Raw genomic sequence first — 24,235 nt, 5'->3', positions numbered from 1 at the left:
AGTGTCCTGGTGGAGAATAATTGTAGCACCTTCTGTCACTCACTGCTAAAATAGTCCCATTATGTAAATACATGTGGCTTGCTCCCATCCATAGTTGCTTGTTTCAGTTTTTCTTCTCTAAATAGATTTGATATTTTCTAAACAGCAAGGATTGTAGCTTGTATTGTATTTCTTTTCTAGACACAACGCTACTCCCTTTTGCCTGTTTTACCAGCCAGCACAGATATGAATTCTCTTATCCCCACTTCCTCTCCTTACTCCCTAAACATGAGGACAGATAGACCTCATCAAGAATAGACAGATAACTACTCCCTGGGCATTGTTTAGTGAACAGATTTTCAGACTTGTTCTCCTGGTACTTCAGCATACTTTTGTCATATCTCTAACTAGAGAAGTTAAAACTAAAATGCAATTTCCAGAACTTACCATGTGGCATGCACGCATGTACATGCACGTACACACACACACACAGAGGAGACAATAAAATCTTGAAATAATTCAACTCAATTTAAAGTTTTATTAAACCTTTAGTGCATGGTAGGTATTGTGCCAGGTGTTGTGGATAACAGAGAACTGAGTAAGACTCACCCGTAAGGATCTACTCTCTGGGAAAGGAGACAGACAGGGACATAAATAACTCTTACCCGGAAGAATAAATAAAACTTTATAAGAGTATCAACTATATCCATAATCACAGAGGTATTAAACCACTAGAGCTAGAGTTTAAGCTACATAAATAGTTTCAATTAGACCATCCTTCTTTCCACACATAGACTTCTGTGTATTGGGTGATCTTTATTTCAAAATTACCTCTCTGTTATACAGTTTTCTAAGTTGATTTCATGTCTTTTGGTCTTTCTTGCTAAATTAGCACTTCTCTTTGCAAATATATATATATATATTTTTGCTTTTAATTATTTGTTCTCCACGCCCCCTCCAGTACTCTCTTTCCTTCTATAGTCTTTTACCTATTTTCCTGTCCATTCTATTGTTATCTTCTCTCCTTGTCACCTTTTCCCATATCTGCAATATTTCTCCAGACACAATGCTTTCTTTTCTTGTATTATTATCCTACTGGTAGGAGAATCAGTTTTCTTTTGAAGGGAAAATATTGTCAGAAGGACAATAATTCCCCTCAAATAATCCCTTTAATTCTGGGTCATGCTGGATCTTGGAACAAGTGAGTGTCTTTCTTTGTAACTGTCCATGGCTCTATTAACAAAACTGCTGGTGTTTCTCTGAAGCATAAGCAGTTGAAAGAGGTACGAGCACAGACATAAGCTAACACTTTGATTCAGCGCAAGGTTGGGATGTAGTATGTATGTCCTCCCTGATGGGTGGGTGAGCCTCTTCTGGTGGGATAAACAGAGTGAATGCACGCGAGCCCCCACTGTTTCGGGTGACAGTCTCTTGTATTTGTGCATTTGCCTAACACCTCATTCATATTCAGTATCTCACTGAACCCCAACCCCAGGACTGTGATTCAGTGTGGTCCTGCCTCATCCCTTTTTCATACGCAAAAAAAGGCTAAAGTCCAGTAACATTAAGTGATAGTCTGCATGACCCTGAGCAACTGGTATAGGAGCCCTTTCTTTTTCCCCCCAAATTCAGTGCTCTACTTCAAAACTAGCTTCTCACCCCTGGTGCCAACATGCAGCATGTGAGGGTGTCACATGGTAATTGCTTGACACTCACTTGATAAAAACTTGATCTCACACTCTAAAATGCTCATGATTGTAAAGAACCACTTAGGAATTAAATGTAACTGTTTTTTTCCCATTTCCTCTTTTAAAATATGCTCTGCTGGTTTCGATTAGGCCGAAAACATTGTAACTGTGGTTTAGCTTGTAGTAGTGATGCTTCACCAACCAAGCGTGAGATAGAAGTCCAAGAAACATCACTGGAGAAAAGGGAGCTCTCCTCATTAATAAAAGCAATTAGTGTGGCCCCAGCTGAGCAGCCAACTCGCCCAGGGGTGTTCTCGCGCACTGCAGGCGTCTGAGTGCAGTCTGTTAACTGGGCAAGCCACTCTTGGTAGGAAGGTAAATATTGTCATTGATTTTAATTGTTCTCTCCACTTTACAACTCCTGATTCACAGCCGATTGTGCTTAAGGAGAGTTTGTTCTCTGGACAGAACTTCCACTGTGTCTGGCCCTCTGAGACAACCAAAGTAGTCTGCATTTTGAAAAATCAAAGTAGGACAAATGCTTTCTGTAAATAGCAGAGCAAAAAACTTCTGTGCTCAGTGACTAATTTTGAGGGAATCGTGCCTGCAGGGAGTCATAGGTGGACACAATAGTCAAACCATTGAATCTAAGTCCGGGAAAAGAAAGCCCAGTGTAGGTGGGGAAGGTTAGGAGGTTCCGTGAGAGTATGGATAGGATTCCCCCAGTCCCTGGGGACAAAGGAACTTACACGGTTTGGAGGACTTCCAGCATTTCCTGGCCCTGGCAAAACTTCACCACTGCTAAGGAGAGGAAGGTTCTCTCAGATATCAAAAGCAGACACACTCCGTTTCTTTGTTTAATTATGAGTTCATTGTAAATGCATATGGGAATAAAAAGGGAGGGAAAATTATCATGTCTGCCATAAATCCAGTCCTCTGAGCAACTGGAACACAGTCTTTGCCATCCAGAACACAGCAGTAGCTCTACTTAGCCTGCATGAGCGCTGGTGACCGAATGGCCACCCCAGCTGCTCAGAACTCAGCTCTCCTCTCCCTGATGGGTATTTTGTCTCTGCTAACGAATACATAACCTTTATTTTTTTTTTCTAATTATTTAATTCAGTTTCTACTCTACTTTTGCTTTTTACTGCTGCCATCTCCATGCAACTGTAGTGGGTGGTTACCACTTTCTGACTGTTCAGCCTCTCACCACTGCCCTCCTTCCTAATGATACCAAATTCTCCTCAGAAGGAATTCTCCATCATCCCATCAGATGGAGGTCTCCATCTCTATCAGTCTTTGTGGAGACAAGGCCTCACTTCCACTGCAAAAATTAAGGGACCCTGAATTTCTCTCTTCCTTCTAGAACTCTTCTAGTTCTCAGAAAGAACTATCTTAGATTTTGCCAATATGATCATTTCTTCTAAAACTTCAAATCTTGAGTGAATGATGTAAGAATTTGAAAATGACAAGAGGGATTATTCATCTCAGCAACAGTAGCATGTACAGAACATGGTGATTCTGTGCATGACCTTGGCTCCTGCTATCTTGCTGACTTTCTGCATTTTCTGTACATCTCTCATACAGGAGACCCTCACAGATACTGCAGATTTGGGTCTGGATCATCACAATGAAGTGAATATCGCAATAAAGCAAGTCACATGAATTTTTCTTTTGTTTCCCAGTGCATATAAAAGTTATATTTATACTGTAGTGCAGTCTGTTAGGTGTTCGATGGCATTATGTCTATAAAAACAATGTACACGCTTTAATTTTAAAATTAGTGCTGTTGGGAAAATGCCTGATTTGCCACATACCTTCAATTTGTAAAAAGAAAAAAATTTTATTGCAAAGTACAATAAAATAAAGAGCAATAAAATGAGGTATGCCTGTATTTTTTGTGTTTCTTAGAGATTTCTTTCCAGTAAATTTCCTTTTCTTGTGAAACATTAGAATGTAAGCACTGGGATATTTTTCTGCTTGTTCAGTATAAGTATTTAGTGCATCAAACATTGTCTGACCCAGAGTGAGTGTTCAGTGGCTATGCATTAAATAAATAAATGAAAGAATGAAATATCAATTACTGTTGCTTGCAACCAAGTTTCTATAATGCGATGTAGGAAGAGGAACTCAAGCAGAGCCCAGTGGTCTTTCTGAATTAAGACAGACTGTGGAACTCAAGGACACTTATGTTCCTAGAATGTATGGGATAGAATATCGAAGGGAAGAAAGCTGTACACAGGGAAGACTACTAAGATCTGTAGAGGATGTCCTTGAAGCTTTGAGCACGAGCTTATCTATGTATGCATGAGATGAATCTCTATAAGGTAGAAAAAAGAAGCTGCCAAAGCTATAGGTTGAATAATAGCCTAAGTTAACATAGATATTTTTCCCCCTGCAGCCAGACTGGAGAGACCTCATACTACATGGGGAATTTGGTAGAATCCTTGGAGAGTTCTTGCCTTAGCAGTGGACTCACTTGTACCTAACATAAAGGCTGCTCTGGGACCATCCTAACAAAGCTTCAAAGAAAACCTTAAAGTCATTACATTGACTTGATAGTAACTTTACTTTCTGCCAGAAATTAAACATTGTTTAAATGAATACAACAAAATTCACTATAAAACAACATAAATTTCACAATGTCTAGCGTTTAAAAATTATCAGGCATGAAATAAAGCAGGAAAATATGACCTAGAAACAGTAGGAAAAAGTAAGAAAATAAGGGAATGGTATAATTAGCAAATATGGTTTTAATACTGAAAATACTAATTACAAATGAAAAGTGAAAGTGAAAGTTTGCTCAGTCATGTCTGACTCTTTGCGACTGCATGGACTATATAGTCTGTGGAATTCTCCAGGCCAGAATATTGGGTAGCCTTTCCCTTCTCCAGGGGATCTTCCCAACACAGGGATCAAACCCAGGTCTCCTGCATTGCAGGCAGATTCTTTACCAGCTGAGCCACCAGGGAAGCTCAAGCATATAATTACAAATATATGCTCAATAATGTAAAGAAAAATGTGAATATGATGATAAGAAAAACTGAAGATTTTCAAAAGACCCACATGAAACGTTTAAAGATTTCACTGAAGTATATAAACTGAAAAGTGCACTACGAGCAATTAAGAGCAGATTAGATATTGCAAAGAAATGATCAGTGGATCTGAAGATGAAGCAATAATCATCCAAAATGAAGCAGCACAGTGGAAAAAATGAATAGACTTATTTCATTGTCAATCTGACAAATGTCCAAGTGGATGAGAGAGAGAAAGAGGGAGAAACACTTGAAGAGATAACAGGTAAAAACTTGCAAAATTTAGTGTAAATTATAAACCCATATTATGAAGAGCTTTATAAATTAAAAAAATAAAGAAAAATCACACCAAAGCACATTATTATCAAAGCTTTAAAAAGCACTGATGAAGAGAAAATATTTAAAGCAACCAGGAATACATGGTACTACATACAGAAAAAACAAAGAAAAGTTTTACAGCAGATTTCTCATCAGAAATTATGTTATCCTGACTATAGAGTAATGTCTTCTGAGTTGAAATACATTATTAAACTGACAGTTCTACATCTACTAAAGATGACTTTGAAATATAAGTGATAAATCAAGTCCATTCTAGATAAACAAAAGATGAGATAATTTATTGCCAAAAGTCTTGGTTTGTAAAAAATGTAAAGCAAAAATGTTAAGCAAATTTCTTAAGGCTGAAACAAAATGTTACTAGGTAGAAATCTAAATCAACATGATAAAAGGAAGAGCATCAAAAATAAAAACTAAACTCTGATGTTTACCTCACACAATGTAGAAATATTAACTCCAAATGGATCATTGTCCTAAATATAACAATTACAAATATCAAACATTTAGAAGAAAACATAGATATTTGTTATCTTTCTTAGAATATTAAAAGTATAAACTATAAAACAAATAATTGATAAATTGGCCTTCATCAAAATTGAAACCTTTGCTTTTTTAAAGTAACTGTTAAGAAAAGACAGATGAAAGAGAAAATATTTGCAAACTTTATATCTGATAAAGGACTTATATCCTAAATACACAAATATATCTTAAAATTCAATAATAATTTAAAAAAACAACTGAACAAAAATGGGCAAACCCATTTGAGCACCAATAAAAGATCACATGAAAAGGTATTCAACACCATTACTCATTCAGTTCAGTTCAGTTCAGTCACTCAGTCGTGTCCAACTCTTTGCGACCCCATGGACTGCAGCACGCCCAGCCTCCCTGTCCATCACCAACTCCCAGAGTTTACTCAAACTCATCTCCATTAAGTCAGTGATGCCATCCAAACATCTCATCCTCTGTCGTCCCCTTCTCCTCTCACCCTCAATCTTTCCCAGCATCAGAGTCTTTTCAAATGAGTCAGCTCTTCGCATCAGGTGGCCAAAGTATTGGAGTTTCAGCTTCAACATCAGTCCTTCCAATGAACATTCAGGACTGATTTCCTTTAGGATGGACTGGTTGGATCTCCTTGCAGTCCAAGGGTCTCTTAAGAGTCCTCTCCAATACCACAGTTTAAAAGCATCAATTCTTCGGCCCTCAGCTTTCTTTCTGGTCCAACTCCCACATCCATACATGACTACTGGAAAAATCGTTACTCATTAAGGCAACGCAAATTAAAACCACAACATGATAAAACTACATATCCATTAGAATAGGTAGAATTTTCTTTTTTAAATGGCAATGTCAAGTGCCGATGAAGCACAATTAGAACTGCCATACATTGTTAATGGAGATTCAAAACGGCACTATCACTCTGGAAATCAGGTTTAACAATTTCTTGTAAAGTTAACCATATCCTTACTCTATCACCCAGCAATTTCAGTCCGGATATTTACCTGAGAGAAATGAAGACTTATGTCCACACAAGATTTGTACACTAATGTTCATAGCTGCTTTATTTATAACAATTCAAAATTGGAAACCAGGGCTTCCCTGGCAGTCCAGTGGTTAAGAATCTGCCTTGCAATGCAATGCAAGAGGATACTGGTTCAATGCCTGGTCCGGGAAAACCCCACATGCTGCTGGGCAACTAGGCCCATGGGCCACAGCTGTTGAGCCTGCGCTCTAGAGCCTCAACTACTGAGCCCACGTGTGGCAACTACTGAAGCCCATGTGCCTAGAGCCTGTGCTCCACATCAAGAGAAGCCCCACAATGAGAAGCCCGCATATCACATCTAGAGAGTACCTCCCTCTCTTCACAACTAAAAAAGCCCCACGCACAGCAATGAAGACCCAGTGCAGTCGATAATAAATAAGTAAAAATAAATTAAAAAAATTGGAAACCACCTAAATGTCCATCAATAATTGAATGTATAAATAATTTGTGGTATATCCTTTCAGCAATAAAAAAAGGAACAATCTATAGCTGTGCCAAAATACACAAATGAATATTAAAATTGTTATTTTGAGGAAAAGAAATCAAACACAAGACTGTTTAATGCTTAATTCTTTCACTCAACATAATTATATATATGAACTATATATGTATATAGTATAATATATGATGGTATTTTGTTATGAAAGCCCAAGAAACTAATACAAAAGACTCCATGTGTTTGTCAAAACTTGTGAAATACATTTAAAATAGAGGATGATTATTGTTGAGGCAGTCCGAGTGCAGGTTGGAAAAGAATTTCCAGACAACATTTCAGAAGGGGGTGAGTTTATTAATAACAAACAGCAGAGAGAATAGGGACACTGCAAGTGCAGCGGGTCACCCTCTTGACAGATGCAGAGAGAGTCAATGCTTTCATGGGTTAGTAGCCAATTTCTATAGCCTCAAGGCAAAGAAAGTTCCTGCTGAGAGGTTGGCATTAGGTGATTGCTTAGGGTGCTATAAGGACATCTTTGCCTAATTTGGAGTCAGGAAGGCTGTTGTTGATGATCAGGGTTGGGGGGAAATGGGGATTGGCAACAGTTACAAAGTGATTCAGTCAGCTTTGGAGGTGACCTTGGTTCTGGACTCTGCTTCTGTGGCCTTGGTACAAGGTCTCATACCTGTGGCCTTGCGGCAGGACTCAACGATTATTCTATATAAGTTGTATCTCAGTAGACCTGATTAAAAGCAAGGCCATAAAAGGATAGGCGTGCTGGAATGAATCTGTAGTAAATGCCTAACTATATCCTCAGGAAGTTCAAGACGAGCTTCTTTTTCCAAAAGCTTGAATTTGAGAAGTGTTCTCTGTTGGCTGAGTGACATATGACTCCTAATTGCAGTGGGGAGAAGGAAGACAGTGGAAGGATTTTCAGGAGCAGAGGTTATGCAGTTGCCCCTTACTTTCTCCATGATTGGCAGCAGAGCTGAGGGAGCAATTTGAGTCTTTTGACTTCCTAGGAATTTTGGTGGTGGTTACTTGTTCATGGGATCCCTGGGGCATAGAAAGATAGCTAGCCCTCTAAGGCCTTCCCTGACTTGTCAAATAAAAGTAACAAAGGTATATTCTTGAAATAAGCCACCCTAACAGAGATTGACAACCTCTCAATGTACAAATTCAATCTTTAAACTGAATTGGAAGCTGGGTACCCCTGAGCATGGACTTTGTGACCTCAAGGGTCATGTTGTAGCATATACTAGTCCTTCATCCATTTTTATGTTCAAATACTTTTCCACTGTATGCATATATCATATCTGATTATCCATAATCAGTTGATGGTCATATAGTTCACCTTTTGGCTATTATGAATAATGCTGCCATGGACATTTGTTAAGCAGCAGAAAATAGTGACAGCAGTCATCATTTGACATAACTGGTGTTCCAGTCCTCTCTTCCAAATGGAACCTCGACCTGCCTTTTGAAATAATCTTCCATTGTGTGTGATCACGGGGAGAGGCAGCAGCCAACTCCTGCTGCAATGGCTTTAGGGGCCAGCCTGTACAGTTCTGTACCCGGGCAGCCAAGGAGTGAGCATTTGATGTCGAGTCAGTCCATGAGCCTGAGGTTCTTGAATCTCTTTTTTTTTTTAATCTCATGTATTTTAGTTTATTTTTTATATTTATTTATTTTAATTAGAGGCTAATTACAATATTGTATTGGTTTTGCCATACATCAACATGAATCTTGGAGCAGACTACTCAGTGATGTAAGAGATGACTGGAAGTCACTTCGTGGCTGCTACAGCGCAACATCTCAGAGACACTCGCTTGCTGCTGCTTGACTCTTCTGGGGCTCTAGCTGTCTGTCTTCCAGAGATCTTTGGGTCTTGCCTGGTCACTAGTCTCCAGTCAATCCTGGAGGCCCAGGATCCTTCCAATAAACCCTTTTTGCTTGGGAGATTCAGTTTTTTGTTTTTTTTTTATTTATTTAAAGCTATGTATGTATATTACTTTGTACAATACTCTGCTCTGTGTCATTTTCTTTATGGTTCTGCGTGCAAACTCCTTAAGAGGCACGATATGACTGAGCTGGCCAGCCACCATCCTAGGATCGTCCAAGGAAGATTCAGGTGGGCAGATAAGACACGATATTCCAGAATTCAAACTAATTGCAAGTACAGACATTTTGTTTCACAGTCAAGGACCCAACCTAGTCCAACCCATTTCTTTGGAGAGTCTCACACCATCAAACGTAATAACCTACAAGGACTTTTATGAGAAGGTGACTCATGAGTAAGGATGCTTCATCGGGGGGCCTGGAACATCTCAGAAAGGGGCAGTGTAAATAGCATGTATTTCGTGTGGCTTCATCAGTGTAATACAGAAAGCGCCAAGGATTTATCTTTCTATGCCAGTGAATTCCAGCTGTTATAAGACCCTCACATGGTGACCCTTGAGAGCTTTTGCAAATGCACACGGGGAGAATCCCAGTTAAAGTTCAGTCCTCTCTTTCCTCAGCTCTCTAACCATTATGACTTGTCTGCAGTTTACAGAGCTCTGGTTCCAACCCAGGGGCTGTAGGTCACTGCTCCCTGATTTTTTAGGGCAATGCACAAGGGTACAAATTGTATTCTCTGGCCTGAAAAGGAATTCATGGGTTTTGAGAGGACAGCAAATGAGGTCGTTGTGAACTAGAACTTAGGTGTTGAGTAAAACAGGCTCACCGAATGTTAATTGCTGCTGGTGATTATTGCAATGTGTTGGGTATTTTGCTTTTCTCCCAAAGTGTAGGCTCAATGTGTGATGACAAATATTGGTGAAGCCCTTTTACTTTAATTGTGATTCTGGAGTCTAGACGCCCTTGCCTGCTGCTAGCTGCCATTCACCCTCATTATAGGTTTTGCAAATTAGACAGTCACTCTGTGGGTATCTACTATAAGGTGCATGAAGCAAATGCTGCTTGGGAAAGAATATATTATTAAACCTACAGGGTAAGCTGTTACAGGCACCGTGCCTCTAACCTGCTGTCTCCATCTCCTCTGCCTCCTGTGATGATCGCAGACTGCTCCGAACGTTAAAAACAGAGAAACTGAATTCCAATATTCATATCTCAGCATAACAGGAATAAAATGCTCATAGGCAATTTGTCAGTGTTTATTAACTGTGACCTAGAAAAACGCAACTGTGGTAGTGTCTTCTCACATGTGTGTGACAGGATGGCATTCTTTTCCCCACCCTCTTCTTTTCTAATCCCAGCCCTGTCTGGTAAAACAGAGCAAAAGCGAACCTGCCAGCATGATGATACTGAAGAAGTTGGTCAATGTCAATGGGGAAAACTCCTCTTGCTATGTTTTCTTGGGAAAAAAACTAAAGATTGCCCCTGTCAGCAAGTCCTGGGCCCTGAGGAGACCCAACCCAAGAGATCCCTGTAGGAAACTGGGAAGAACTGGTTAGCAGAAAATTAGGGCCCTGAAAGCAGGAGAACAGCTTAAATGACTGAGAGCACTGCCAATGGAGAAGAAAGAAGAGCAGAGAGGACACCCACAGGGCCTTCTGGGGTGACTGTGTGGGCTTCCAGGTGACTCCACCCAAAACCAACAATAAAACAAAACAACCACCCACGAGATAATTTTACCCCTGCTTCTGTACTAGATATGTATCCTTGAGGGTTTCCTTTCAGTAAGGGAGGGTATTTGCATGGTTTCAAGACAGTATGGGCTTCCCTGGTGGCTCAAATGGTAAAGAGTCTGCCTGCAACACGGGAGACCCAGGTTCAACACCCAGGTCTGGAAGATCCCCTGGAAAAGGGAATGGCTACCCACTCCAGTATTCTTACCTGGAGAATCCCATGCTCAAAGGAGCCTGGCAGGCTACAAGGCCATCGGGTTGCAAAGTGTCAAACATGACTAGCAATTAAGACTTTCACTTTTATGGCATCATGGGAATAACTAAAGGGTGACCTGGGTTATGTCATGTTTTGTCAATATCCTACTAGGGAATCTGAATACAATTTATATTGTAACAGAGCCCTGGGAGAGCAGCACAGTACCCATGTTCTTGGTAGTTCTTTCATGTTGCAAAGAATGTATCAAGGCACCATTGGGTTACCTCTCAGTGAGTGGAGACATCATGATTTAAAAGAGGAAAGGACACACCCTCAGCAGTTGCCCAGCCAGGCAGCCCAGAGAACTGGAATACTGCTTACCATCGTCCAGGATACAACTGGGGCTCAAGAGGTTAAATGGTCTTTCTGCATCCCCACTGCAATTCCTATAGTTGTTTCCTCAGAAGGGAGTTTTGTTGCTTTTTTTCTAGAGCCACATGGAGATGCTGCAACTTTTATTTTTAGTTTCCACTGCTTATGTTTCTCCTGACTTTGGTGGAGTAAGTGGAATGGTGAGACCAGATTCAGAATATATTACAACAGTGTGTGTGTGTGCTCATTCGCTCAGTCATGTCTGACTTTTTGCAACCCCGTGGACTGTAGCCTGCCAGGTTCCTCTATCCGTGGAATTTTCCAGGCAAGAATACTGGAGTGGCCTTCCATTTCCTCCTCCAGGGGATCTTCCTGACTCATGGATCCAACCCACGTCTCCTGTGTCTCCTGCATTGGCAGGTGGATTCTTTACCACTGAGCCACCTGGGAAGCCCACATAACAGCAGTACTTCTATAAAAGCTGATGAACGAACTTATGTAGAGACTGAGGAAGGGAGGATGCAGACAGGCCTCCTTCCTGTTCCCCTGCCCACCTGGTCTGGCCTCTCTTCTCTCTCCCCACCCTCTCTCCTCTGCCTCACTCAATATTGCACACGGAACCCATCCTGAACCTGATGTCAAAGTCAGGGACTTATTTGACTTTTTCCTAACAAAATCACACCCACAAAGAAAACTTTGAGCCATTTAATTTAATTCTCATAAAACTCAGTTAATTAGATATAATTATTATTTCACGTCACAAATTAGGAAAATGAAACTGAGCAAGATTAAGTAATTTGTCCAAGATCATAGGATGGACAGTTGCAGAATGAAATTCAGAGTTTCAAAGTCAACTCTGATACACTGATCGCTGTTGTTGTTCAGTCACTAAGTCTTGTCCAACTCCTTGGGATCCCATGGACTATCACCTGCCAGGCTCCTCTGTCCATGGGATTTCCCAGCCAAGAATACTGGAGTGGGTAGCCATTTCCTTCTCCAGGGGATCTTCTCAATCCAGGGATCTAACCTGTGTCTCTTGCATCTCCTCTATTGGCAGGTGGCTTCTTTACCACTCCTCTACCCAGAAAGCCCACATATTAGGTATGAAGGATATTACGAAGTATGTGTGTGTATAATTTTAGCCTGTGTCTGCAATGCATGAAGCAATCATAGATTTTTCCACAATTACTTGTAGACCTCTTAGTTTAGTAAAAAGGATCAAACATGTTACAATATAGGCCTAGAATCTCAAACATGAGAAGATTAGATTTTTTTTCATCTTTTTTGTAAGCATATGAAATGAAAGTGTTAGTCACTCAGCCGTGTCTGACTCTTTGTGACCTCATGGACTATAGCATACTACCAGGCTCCTCTGTCCATGGGATTTCCCAGGCAAGAATACTGGAGTGGGTTGCCATTTCCTTCTCCAGGGGATCTTCCCAACCCCGGGGTTGAACCTGGGTCTCCTGCATTGCAGGCCGACCCTTCACAGCCTGAGCCACCAGGGAAGCCCTGTATGCAAGCATATATATGGGGCATCTAAGATGACATGGGCACTGTGCCAGGCGCAGAGGATGCACGCATGAAGCCTATGTTGTTCTTGTCAAGTGTCATCCATCAAAGGGACAGATGAGTCTGACTCAGCTTTCAGTTCTCAGGGCAATGGTCAGGAACCCTAAATGGAGTTGGCTGCCATAGATGTACCCACCACTGATATCTTTAGGACTCAGCACTTTATAGCCATTCTGAGCCCTATTCTTTGCACTGTCATGTCCCTTGGAGATACAGTGCGGAAAGAGTTCTTTGGGGGAAAGTTCTTTGAACCAATTTATCCAAGAACCCAGGACTAACAGGCGAGCCCATCTCAAAACTGAAAATAGGGGCATTGATTCAGAAGGAATGAGGAGAAAGAGAACGTAGGAATGTGTATGTGTTTTTATTTTATTTTTTTTTCTGTTCATACACAGGGATAATTACAGAATAGGTCAAGACTTAAAGAAAAATGTGTCTGGAAGATCTCAGTGCATCTTCACGCATGAGTTTAACATAACAGCCACATATATGACTGTCCTGTTTTCATTTAAACAATTTAGAATTTCAAAGACAAAAATATCAATTTGTCTAAATAAAAAGGAGTGGGAGGATTTGACATATGCTTGTCTTTGGAATTACTCAAGATAAAAACTGAAGTCAGAGATCTCAACCATAAATAGGTGACAGGTCAGAGCAGTAAATATGCTTTAAGAATCCAAGAGCCCCACTTAATACAATCTCAGGTTTTGAAATCAGCCCTGGCTTCCAAAAATTGGGCTTTTAACTCTGGTGGGGCATTCAGAGCTCAAAAGTCATTTCTATCCTGTAGGGCTCTTGTGAAGATTAAAGGTAGTTTTCACAATCACGTACCACACAGTCATGCTCAATAAATGATGTTGACCATGATTTTAATATTGTATTAAGAAACCAAGTTTAGGAGTTCTGTAAACTCCCACATGCCTCCCATTTCAACCTTCATGGTCCCAACTATTTAATTTATATAGCCTATTCCCGCAAAGCAATGCCAGTACATATACTTTTTTCTCATATTTACTGGAGATGAAATTCAGCACACTGACCATTCATCTCTTTATGAGTGACAACTTTGCCATCAACTTTTGTTTCAAATCTGAATCATTTGCATTTCCAATCATAGAATATTGGAAAAGACATTCTTAGGGCATTTGGATTTCTTATACCTAGTGTGATTTATATTTTCTTCTTTAAATCTCTGAAATGTTTAAATGAAAAGGGGAAGGTCATGTTTGCAGGGTTTAAGTTAAATGTTGGTCTGGCTCCTACTAAGAGGAATAAAGGGCATTAGCCCTTGGTAATTTCTAGTTGGATTTCCTAGGGAGTCATAGCCCATCCTGTTGTTTCTACAAAGTGGCTTACTTGCAATCTGTTCCTGTATCTCTACTGAAATAACTAACAGAGGCCATTAGAAATTCATGGAAAAACTTTGCCTTAAATTTGTTCCCCTGTGAATTTAATTTTAGAAATTAATGAGCTTTGCTGATACGTTTTATGAGTAAATTAGTGAAAAATTATGTAATTCTGTTTAGCTAGGTCAGGGATTCTGAGCTCCAACCTAACAGGGCATCTCTCTGCACCTGGCATGTGCTGAAGCCCAGCCTCTGTTTTCCTTTGGGAGCTTCTCAGTAAAACTGGCCTGCTAAATGTGAGTTGAGGCTGGGGAGGGGTTGATGAGTTTCTCATTGAGAGAATGGGAGCCAGGGACAATGTTCTAATGGGGACTTGTGCCTTTGAAAGGGTCCCTACACTTCACGATGAAGATGAGGTAGGTGTGGTAACAGGGGCTGGGAAGTCCTGTTTTTATTTGTTTCCAAGGAAATGAGTCAGTGTGAAAGATTCTCAGGCAATTAATCAATAATAATTATACCGAAGCACAGAACAGTGGAAACTTCTATAAGAAGGACCGTGCTTCTAAGTGAACTGAATGCCCCCACTTAATTGTATCTCTTTTTTAGTCCAGAGGAATTGTGGTGCTGCTGAATGAGTGGGATTAATTTTCCTGAAGATTCCTAAGGCTCTTCTGCCAGCCTGGAGGCCGTTTGTGCTCTTGGTGTCTGGAGGCTAATGCACACTGAGGGCTAGCAGCCAGGCCAACTCACAGCATAATTTACACCACAGCTCTGAAGAGCTGTGTGTAGCTCCTCTGTTCATGTGTTGAGCACCTATACCACCCAGCTGTGCTATTTCCTGTAATCCTCACTCAACCCTATGGGTTATGATCACCCTGGAGCATAAATACTGCATCTAAGACCAGATGTCCAGAGTACAGGGGATCTAGAATATGACTCTAGCATGTCTACTGAAAAAGAAAACTGATCTGGGATTGTATTTACTTGGGAGTAACCATAGTTGTTTTTAAACTACTCCACACCAAAGATAACCAATTGTTAAACCTGTAAATGAATTAACTGTTTCTTGAGACTCAAGATTAGATTAAAATAACAACAATCCAGCACTTAGTATTAAAAAGGAGGGTGGGAAACATTATTAAAAACCCAAGGTGCCTAGAGATGTTTCTACTTTCCTGGGGAAGGATAGCATATTTTGTTTCAGAAGAGAAATAAATCCTTCTATTGCTCTCTTCTGCCTTAGTGTTGATGGTCTGTTGTTAGCAGAGCACATTGTGAGGCTTAAATATTCAAAGGACAAAGACTACTTTCCTGGTAGGATGTGAGAAACTCATATCGTCAGATTAATATGTGGCAGAGTAGTCTCTTATCTTTTTAGATTTAGGATATAAGGGGAGAGGATTGGAGGAAGAAAAAGATGAAGAAGGAGGAGGGGAGGGGAAGAGGAAGTGGGGAGGGGAGAGACCTGACTAATATGTCCTCAGCCTTTTGAGGTAGAGCTCATTTTGCGTAAAGGGCCAAGAAATATTTTTTAAATGGGAAGACTAATAATCAATTTCAATTTCTTGCATTTCTGTAGCACAAACCACATTTGCATCCTAAATCTGTAGTAAAATCTGCTGCACTCAAAGTATCTTGGGTGAGTACTTTTTTGGTGGTAACAAGGAAAGGGCTGATCTCCCTGGCTGCCCTGGCATAAAGAGGAGAAAGGGGAAAGCTGCAGGATGCCAGGCGTGAGTGAGTCCCAGGGGCCTGAAGGCCAGGAGGTCACAGAGAGTGGACGCCCTTGGGAGGGGCTGCAGTCCTCCTGGGTTCACAGGGCAGCATCATGGGACAGGGACAGGATGCAGGAGCTGTGGGTGCCACTCAGTCCCCTCCCATTTGCTTAATCAAGCTTAGTAAAGCATTTTTGAGAACTGAGGTAAGTCTGTACATATAATAAGGAGGTAAAAAAAATTCTGATGGGTGGGCTCATTTTTTTTCAGAAAGTTGAAATAAAACCTAAAGAAGTCTTTTTTTTTTTTTTTAATATTCTTTAACTTTAAAAAAAAATAAATTAAGTTTAGGACCTATTCAAGTCACTGGTTGTATGTAATATAGATTTATTGAATATTGTAATAGAGTATTCCATGAACTTTTAACTACACTGAAGTGTGAGCCAAGTTCTAAGACTCCCAGCTGCGGAAAACCATCTTTGTAACAATGGCCAGGGTGACTAAGGTTTTTTCAGTGTATAAAATGCCCTTCTTAGAAGGAAATGGGAGAGAAAAAAAATGGGAAGGAGAATAGAAAAGATGCCATCACATCCCACGTTTTCTACATCTGCTCACCCACCCGGGCCATAAAAAGTGCTCAATTCATTTCTCTGTGAGCCTCACCCCTAGTTGTTGCTGTTCACTTGCTCAGTCACGTCCGACTCTGTCACCCCATGGACTGCAGCATGCCAGGTTTTCCTGTCCTTCATTATCTCCAGAAGTTTGCTCAAACTCATGTCCGTTGAGTCAGGGATGCCATCCAACCATCTATTCCTCTGCCATTCCCTTCTCCTGCCTTCAATCTTTCCCAGCATCAGGGTCTTTCCCAGTGAGCCAGCTCTTTGCATCAGGTGGTCAAAGGAAAATTTCTAAATGTCTAGAGAAGAGTAAACTCCAGGTGAAAGAAACAGCAGTCAGTCTACCTGACAAGAATAGAATGTTGCCAGTCAGGATGCTCTCTGGCTGCTTGGTCATTTCTGATCAAATGAAGCCCAGGACAAGGTGGCATGCACCCATCAGTGACAGTAAATCCAGGGGGTTTGTCTCCCTGAACAAAACCAAGCCATGTCACGGTGGAGAAAGGGTATGCAGCCCCAACAGGGTTTTGGCACAGGTTCCGGTACCTCTGTTAGCCCACCCCATAATAAACTTGACAAGATGCTTTGACATTGTTAACCCTTTGAAAATGCAGACTCTTTTACCCATATTTTTGTCTCTAGACCCTCCCTAGGTGGTGGCAATGGAAGATCCCTTAACGATTGTTTTATAATAACAGCAGGCATTTATTAAGATAGTTTATTATGTGGAGTTACATGCTTTATGTCAAAGAATGTCATTTAAGTCTCAACAAAATGTTGTGAGATAGATTGTCTAAATCCCATTTACAGATAATAAAAAAAAAGAGGCTCAAATAAATTAAGAAAATTTCCCCAAAGTCATAGAACTTTGAAATACTGAAAAAGTTAGGATGGGAATGCATGCACTCTGACTTCTCTCTAATTGCTGAATGTAATTGACTAGGATAGACATGATATAAATCAAGAGATGAGCAGGGACAAATCTATATTCCTGGTGTCTCCTACTTATTGAAGGTCTTCTTCCCCCACCACTGCTCTCTACCAGCCTGCTGTATACCACTTTCCCATCCCAAGTCTGCCTGACCTTGAGTATTTTATCAAGTAGGACAGTGTTCAGTTCATCGCATTCTCTTTTATGTTGCACATTTGATATAGTGACTTGCAACTTGGTCCTTAACATGCTAGGCACAGGCTGTTAAAATGGAGTTCTAATAAAATGAAAGCAGAGATCAAAGCTGGAAATAGCTTACATTTATTTGGATTTCACCAGGGGAACATTAGCTCTTTATGACATTTGAAAGATGATGCTTTTATGATCTTTATATAATAGGTTTACCAAAGGACTCTGTCTTATTTAAATTCCAGTGATCCTAAAGAGAAAATTTGATTCGTGCATCCTTAGTTATCCTGCAGCTGTTGGACTTGAATCATTCATGGCTTAAATTTTTTTTCATTACAAATGAAATATAGCTCAAGTATATAAGAAAAATCTGGAAGTCCTCTAGGTCACTATTTAAATGGCCGTGTACAGTAACATCGCCGACTCAACAGACATGAGTTTGAGCAAGATCCAGGAGTTGGTGATGGACAGGGAACCTGGCACACTGCAGTCCATGGGGTCAGAAAGAGTCGGACATGACACAGTGACTGAACGGAATTGAACTGTACAGTAACTGGCTAGATATTTTATAAGCAAATGCTCTTTCCACACCATAATGGGAGTGATTTTATTATTTTTTCAATTATGCTTGGATACCCCAATATAACTAGCAGGAGTAACAGGCAGCCTAAATTAAGTACTTTACTTTTTGAAGTAGTTAATTCTTTGAATTATTTCAGTGGAATTAAAATAACAAGAAAAAAAAACACCCACATTGATTACTCAAACAGTATAAACTGCCTACGTTTGCCCCACATAGTACAAAACAGGAATGTACGGGTAAAAAGCAGAAGTAAAAGAAGTCCTCTCAAGATGAGATGTCCAAGTGGAATGCTTAGCCTCTCAGCAGTTAATCAAAGCTCTCACTCTCATTAAACACACCTAAGAGGCATTCGTTATTCTCATTAATGATCTAATGTTAATTCAAGTGTGCCAGCCTTCCTGGGAGGATAGAGATCACTGAAGCTTTAGACAAAGAACAGAGGTGACACGCAGTTCGTGGTGCTTCGTGTATCTGAAATTTTAGGACATGAGGGGAAAGTTTGAAATCTGTGTCAGAGGTGACACGACTGTTTACTCTGTTGCGTCGGAGATGCCCACCCTCATGTCTGACTGACGTGGCAGAACCGCATGAAGCAACTGCCCACAGGCCCCACTCAGGCCCGTGCTTTGCAGACGGGTTGCACAGAGCCCTGGGTCACGTTCTGAGGGCTGTTTATTGACACGAGTCTATAACCCACCCTGGGACTCAGAGTAGGTCCCTAAGACTATCTGAGGTCTCCTTGGGGACGGAGGATGCTCAAGAGAGATGAGGTGTCAGAGCCATGGCACTAACTAGCTTCTATCAGAGCAGTCCATTTCACTTATTTTTGAATGATATGCCATTAATAGTTTCATTTTTAGAAATTCTAATACTAAAATTTATAAGAATAGTGTATCTGGATTTTTAAAAATATCGCCAGTCTATTCGATGCAGGATACAGGAAGCCTGGGGCTGGTGCACTGGGATGACCCAGAGGGATGGTATGGGGAGGGAGGTGGGAGGGGGGTCCAGGATGTGGAGCACGTGTACACCTGTGGTGGATTCATGTTGATGTATGGCAAAACCAATACAATATTGTAAAGTAAAAAATAATAATAATAACAAAATAAATAAAAAATAAAAAATATCTTTCAGGTCTCAGCTTTATTATCCCCTGTTCAGAGAGATGTTTTCTGACCCTCTACCCCCCCAAGATGTCTTTACCCTAGAATTCTCTTTATTACTTTCCTATATTTTACTACAGGGGTTTCCCTGGTGGTTTAGATGGTGAAGAATCTGCCTGCAATGTGGGAGACCTGGGTTCGATCACTGTGTTGGAAAGATCCCCCTGGAGGAGGGCATGGCAACCCACTCCAGTATTCTTGCCTAGAGAATCCCATGGACAGAGGAGCCAGGTGGGCTACAGTCCATGGGGTTGCAGAGTCAGACATGACTGAGCCACTAAGCACAGCACACATACTTTCAGATCAGATCAGATCAGATCAGTCACTCAGTCATGTCCGACTCTGCGACCCCATGAATTGCAGCATGCCAGGCTTCCCTGTCCATCACCAACTCCCGGAGTTCACCCAGACTCACATCCATCGAGTCAGTGATGCCATCCAGCCATCTCATCCTCTGTCGTCCCCTTCTCCTCCTGCCCCCAATCCCTCCCAGCATCAGAGTCTTTTTCCAGTGGGTCAATTCTTCGCATGAGGTGGCCAAAGTATTGGAGTTTCAGCTTTAGCATCATTCTTTCCAAAGAAATCCCAGGGCTGATCTCCTTCAGAATGGACTGGTTGGATCTCCTTGCAGTCCAAGGGACTCTCAAGAGTCTTCTCCAACACCACAGTTCAAAAGCATCAATTCTTCGGTGCTCAGCCTTCTTCACAGTCCAACTCTCACAAGCCTAATTATTTGGGGCTGGGTTTTTGCACAGTTTGTCTCCTGTGCAGAATGGCAGCTCTGTTCATGCAGGTGTTTCTTAACCTCCTTGATATTAGCTATATCCTTTCTGTGGTGCCTGACACATAGTAAATGCTCAATAAATATGCCATGAAGAACTGAATGAAGCACCAACCTGTATGATGAAAAGTGATAATAACTGTGCACCGCAGGACTCAGGCATGCTTGATTATGTCTGGAAGAACAGAATGGGGGATACTCTTCTCCCCACAGATAGATCTATCTGCACACAGAGATGAGAGAGCATCCTAGGTAACACCCAATGTACAGAGAAAACGAAGTTAAAGCACTGAGGTTTGGTGCAGTTTCTGCCCATTCACACACTTGTTCCTCAGCTTCTAGGTCTTCTTTCTATAAGATCTCAGATGTGTGCACACACATGTGCCACATGGAACCAAACTTTTGAGACAGCCAAACCAAAGTATTTTATTCAGTGACAGTACAGCCTGAGATCAAAGTATTATCAGATAAGCAATAAGGAGAACAAATGCGAGAGACTGGGAAAACACATTTGTTAGCAACCAATGAACCTGGCTATCTGCCGGCTGGAGTAGCAGCTCTGGTTTCACATTGAAACAGGTCAGGGTGAGATAAAGGGAGCGAGAGTCTTCTCCCCGGGCTCCCAGACCCTTCTTGCTGCCTCCAATGAGCACACAGACTCAGAAAGGGAACAGACCCCCAGACGTCTCTGGGTGCTCCTGATTCTGTGTGGAATCTTATGATCCTTATTTTACAGGTACCGACAGTGGGCTTGACAGAAACAAGTGGGGGTAAACAGATGCTAATTTATGAACTTACAAGTGACATTGCTACCTGAGAGACAACCCTGCCAATTCAGGCTGGGCTCCTTTAAAGTACTTTACTCTGATAGTGGTTTTTCTTTTTTTTTTCCTTTAATTAAAAAATTAAAAAAGGATTTTGTTTTCTTTTACCAAATGTGTACCACTCTGCCCTTTTTTTCTGCAAGACTCGTTCCTTTGCTACCATTATTCTCTTCAATTCACTTAGTCTTTTGAGTTCTTTGAGCAGCTCTGACTAATCAAATAATCTATCCTACCAGGAGAGATGAGTGGAAACTGACCTTGAAGTTTGATTAATTTCCAAACTAACCATGAAGGATTTAAAAAAATCAAGGACCTAAATTAACCTATGGGAAACCAAATGGTGCTTCTCAAATCCCATCAGTGAATGAGCGTTATGAATAATTGATCACCTATATGGTTAATTATTCCCAAGTGAATGGTGTCTAACTGCAGAGTTTACATAAAGCCTCCAATTAGAGTGTATAAGTTTGGTGGATGCGTTGATGAGCAATAACTTGTCAAAGGCAAATAAAGCTCCCATCCCTCCCCCACCATGAGGCCACTTACTGGCATCAAACTGCAAGTACTAAGAGATAGGACTCAGACTTCAATTTGTTAAAGCAGAACAAAAAGTAACCCATCACCACCCATGAACCAAGAGGCCGAGTATTAAATATAGTGAAGCATTTAGAAATACTAAGAAATGGAAGTAAGAATAGGGTACTAAATAAAAACTTTACATAGAAAAATGCAAAATACATCTGATGATATGCTGCTTCTGCTAAGTCGCTTCAGTCGTGTCCGACTCTGTGAGACCCCATAGGTGGCAGCCCACCAGGCTCCCCTGTCCCCGGGATTCTCCAGGCAAGAACACTGGAGTGGGTTGCCATTTCCTTCTCCAATGCATGAAAGGGAAAAATGAAAGTGAAGTCACTCAGTCGTGTCCGACTCTTAGCGACCCCATGGACTGCAGCCCACCAGGCTCCTCCGTCCATGGGATTTTCCAGGCAAAAGTACTGGAGTGGGGTGCCATCGCCTTCTCCTTGATGGTATGAGTAGCTTGTAAAATGCCCTATGGGAAATGGCTCCTCTGTATTTTCTTTCCTTGCTGACTTTTCAAGGTAAAAGATATTATCTTAATACAAAGAAAAAATGCACACAATTTGAAACATGAGAATAATAAAAATATGAAGATTATAAAACTCAATCTGAGTTATGATGACACTGGAAAGCTGCATAATTCTCTGGCTGGACCTCTGATGTCCAAACCCTTTCCCATGATTCTTGGGAATTCCCAGAGCTCATGTCCTCCCAGTCTTTCCACCTCCAGATCCTATGCACACATATTGTGTTCTTGTGTCATCTCATGTGACACTCAGTTCTTTGGCTGTTTTCACACACACAAAAATATCCTCATATTAATGACTTCATGAGTTTGGTTGATATTAGCACAGCTAATATCTAGCTTTTCTCAGACTCCAGTTACTTTTCCAAGTCCCCTTTCGGTCTCACTTTCTCTATTCTTACTGTTCCTTTGGGATTAAAAATGAGAAAATGCCTCATGAGATGAGTTTAGTAATCATTCTTTATAACAAGTAATTGTGAGCATTTAAATAAGATAAAATAGAATATAAAGTAATATAAAATAACTATGCTTTCCCTAAGAGGAATTTCCTTAAGAGTCCCTTGGACAGCAAGGAGATCAAACCGGTCAATCCCAAAGGAAATCAACCTTGAATATTCATTGGAAGGATTCATGCTGAAGCTCCAATACTTTGGTCACCTGATTCAAAGAACTGACTCATTTGAAAAGACCCTGATGCTGGGAAAGATTGAAGGCAGGAGGAGAAGGGGACCACAGAGGGTGAGATGGTTGGATGGCATCATTGACTGGATGGACATGAGTTTGAGCAAGCTCTGAGAGATAGAGAAGGTCAGAGAAGCCCAGTGTGCTGTATTTCATGGGGTTGCAAGGAGTTGAACACAACTTTGTGACTGAACAAGAGAAATTAAAAAATCCTTTGCTCCTCATGATAATACTTACACAAAATATATCCCAATGTTATATACCAGTTTATACAATGAGCTTGTTATAAATTATTTTTTATAAAACTCAAATTAACTTTTGCCTCCTTTTAGACATTCTTTAAAAGTACTTCTATTAATTCATTCATCCAATGAACAAGAATATAGAAAATAGTAGTTATTGCCCATTTCCCTCTTCTTGTGTCTATAACTATCACCAGAAATATATCAGAGTGTCCATTTTCCTGGACACTGAAAAATATTTCAAAACATTTTGAAAATCAAAGATGAAAATTATAGCTTATAGTGCTCTCAATGGGTATATCTTCGAGTCCTAGTGAGACAGAACACTTGAATATACGCTCAGTTATCTCTGTTTCTGCCTCTAAAAATTGCCTGTTCATGTGCTTTACTCATTTTAATTGAGTTTTCACATGTTTCCTGTTGATTTACAATAATTCTAACCAATAAATATCATTCATCTTTTCAGATGTTCTCAGTTTATTATTTAGTTTTTAATGTTGATTTTATTTGAGTTGCTTCCTATAGCGATAAGCAGAAGACCTTTTTTATCCTCAAACTGTGCCAATGTTTAGCCACATCTGCCCCTGCTGCTGCTGCTAAGTCACTTCAGTCGTGTCCGACTCTGTGCGACCCCATAGATGGCAGCCCACCAGGCTCCCCCATCCCTGGGATTCTCCAGGCAAGAACACTGGAGTGGGGTGCCATTCCCTTCTCCAGTGCATGAAAGTGGAAAGTGAAAGTGAAGTCACACAGTCGTGTCCGACTCTTTGCGACCCCATGGACTGCAGCCTACCAGGCTCCTCTGCCCGTGGGGTTTTCCAGGCGAGAGCACTGGAGTGGGGTGCCATTGCCTTCTCCACATTTGCCCCTAGTAGTTTCATTTAATCCATGAGATTATATATTTGTGTATTATTTAATTAAAAATAAAATTAAAACAAATATGTTCATTATATCCTTAGCTCCTTCTCAAAATGTTAAGCAGATGTTGATTTATAGTGATTCATTTTATAGGCTAACCAGACAAGAAGAACAGATATTGTTACAGTATTCGGAGACTGTTAGAAATGTTTTATTTCTCTCCATTTATTCATGGATTTCTTTATGCCTTCCAGTATACTTTTTGTATAAAATCATTATAAATCTTGTATATTATCTTTAAGTTTATTCTTACATCTTTATATCTCTATTGTTATTGTTAAGGGTCTCTTTTCCCCACAATTTCTAACAAGTTGCTTATTATAGAAAATCTATTCATGCATAATTAGAGCTCTT

The 24,235-nt window shown here is 40.6% G+C and overlaps 1 long non-coding RNA gene across 7 annotated transcripts in view; it reads left to right on the top strand.

Moving 5' to 3' along the window:
• Nucleotides 1–24,235, top strand: part of LOC102414025 — a 622,950-nt gene that overhangs the window by 583,059 nt on the left and 15,656 nt on the right. For 2 of the 7 annotated variants that reach the window (XR_006639901.1, XR_006639900.1), the window contains one exon: nt 3,255–4,397. The exons of 1 other annotated variant lie outside the window; for it this stretch is intronic. This is a non-coding gene — a long non-coding RNA (uncharacterized LOC102414025). Of the gene's footprint in view, nt 1–3,254; nt 4,402–24,235 lie in introns of those variants that run through there. 4 more of the 7 variants (XR_006639899.1, XR_006544161.2, XR_003102889.3 and 1 more) reach the window with 4 other exon arrangements.

This window comes from Bubalus bubalis, chromosome 13 (assembly GCF_019923935.1).
Source record: "Bubalus bubalis isolate 160015118507 breed Murrah chromosome 13, NDDB_SH_1, whole genome shotgun sequence".
In the NCBI taxonomy this organism is placed as follows: Eukaryota; Metazoa; Chordata; class Mammalia; order Artiodactyla; family Bovidae; genus Bubalus; species Bubalus bubalis.
Note: the sequence above shows the minus strand (reverse complement) of the source record. Positions and strands in the feature narration are given on the sequence as shown.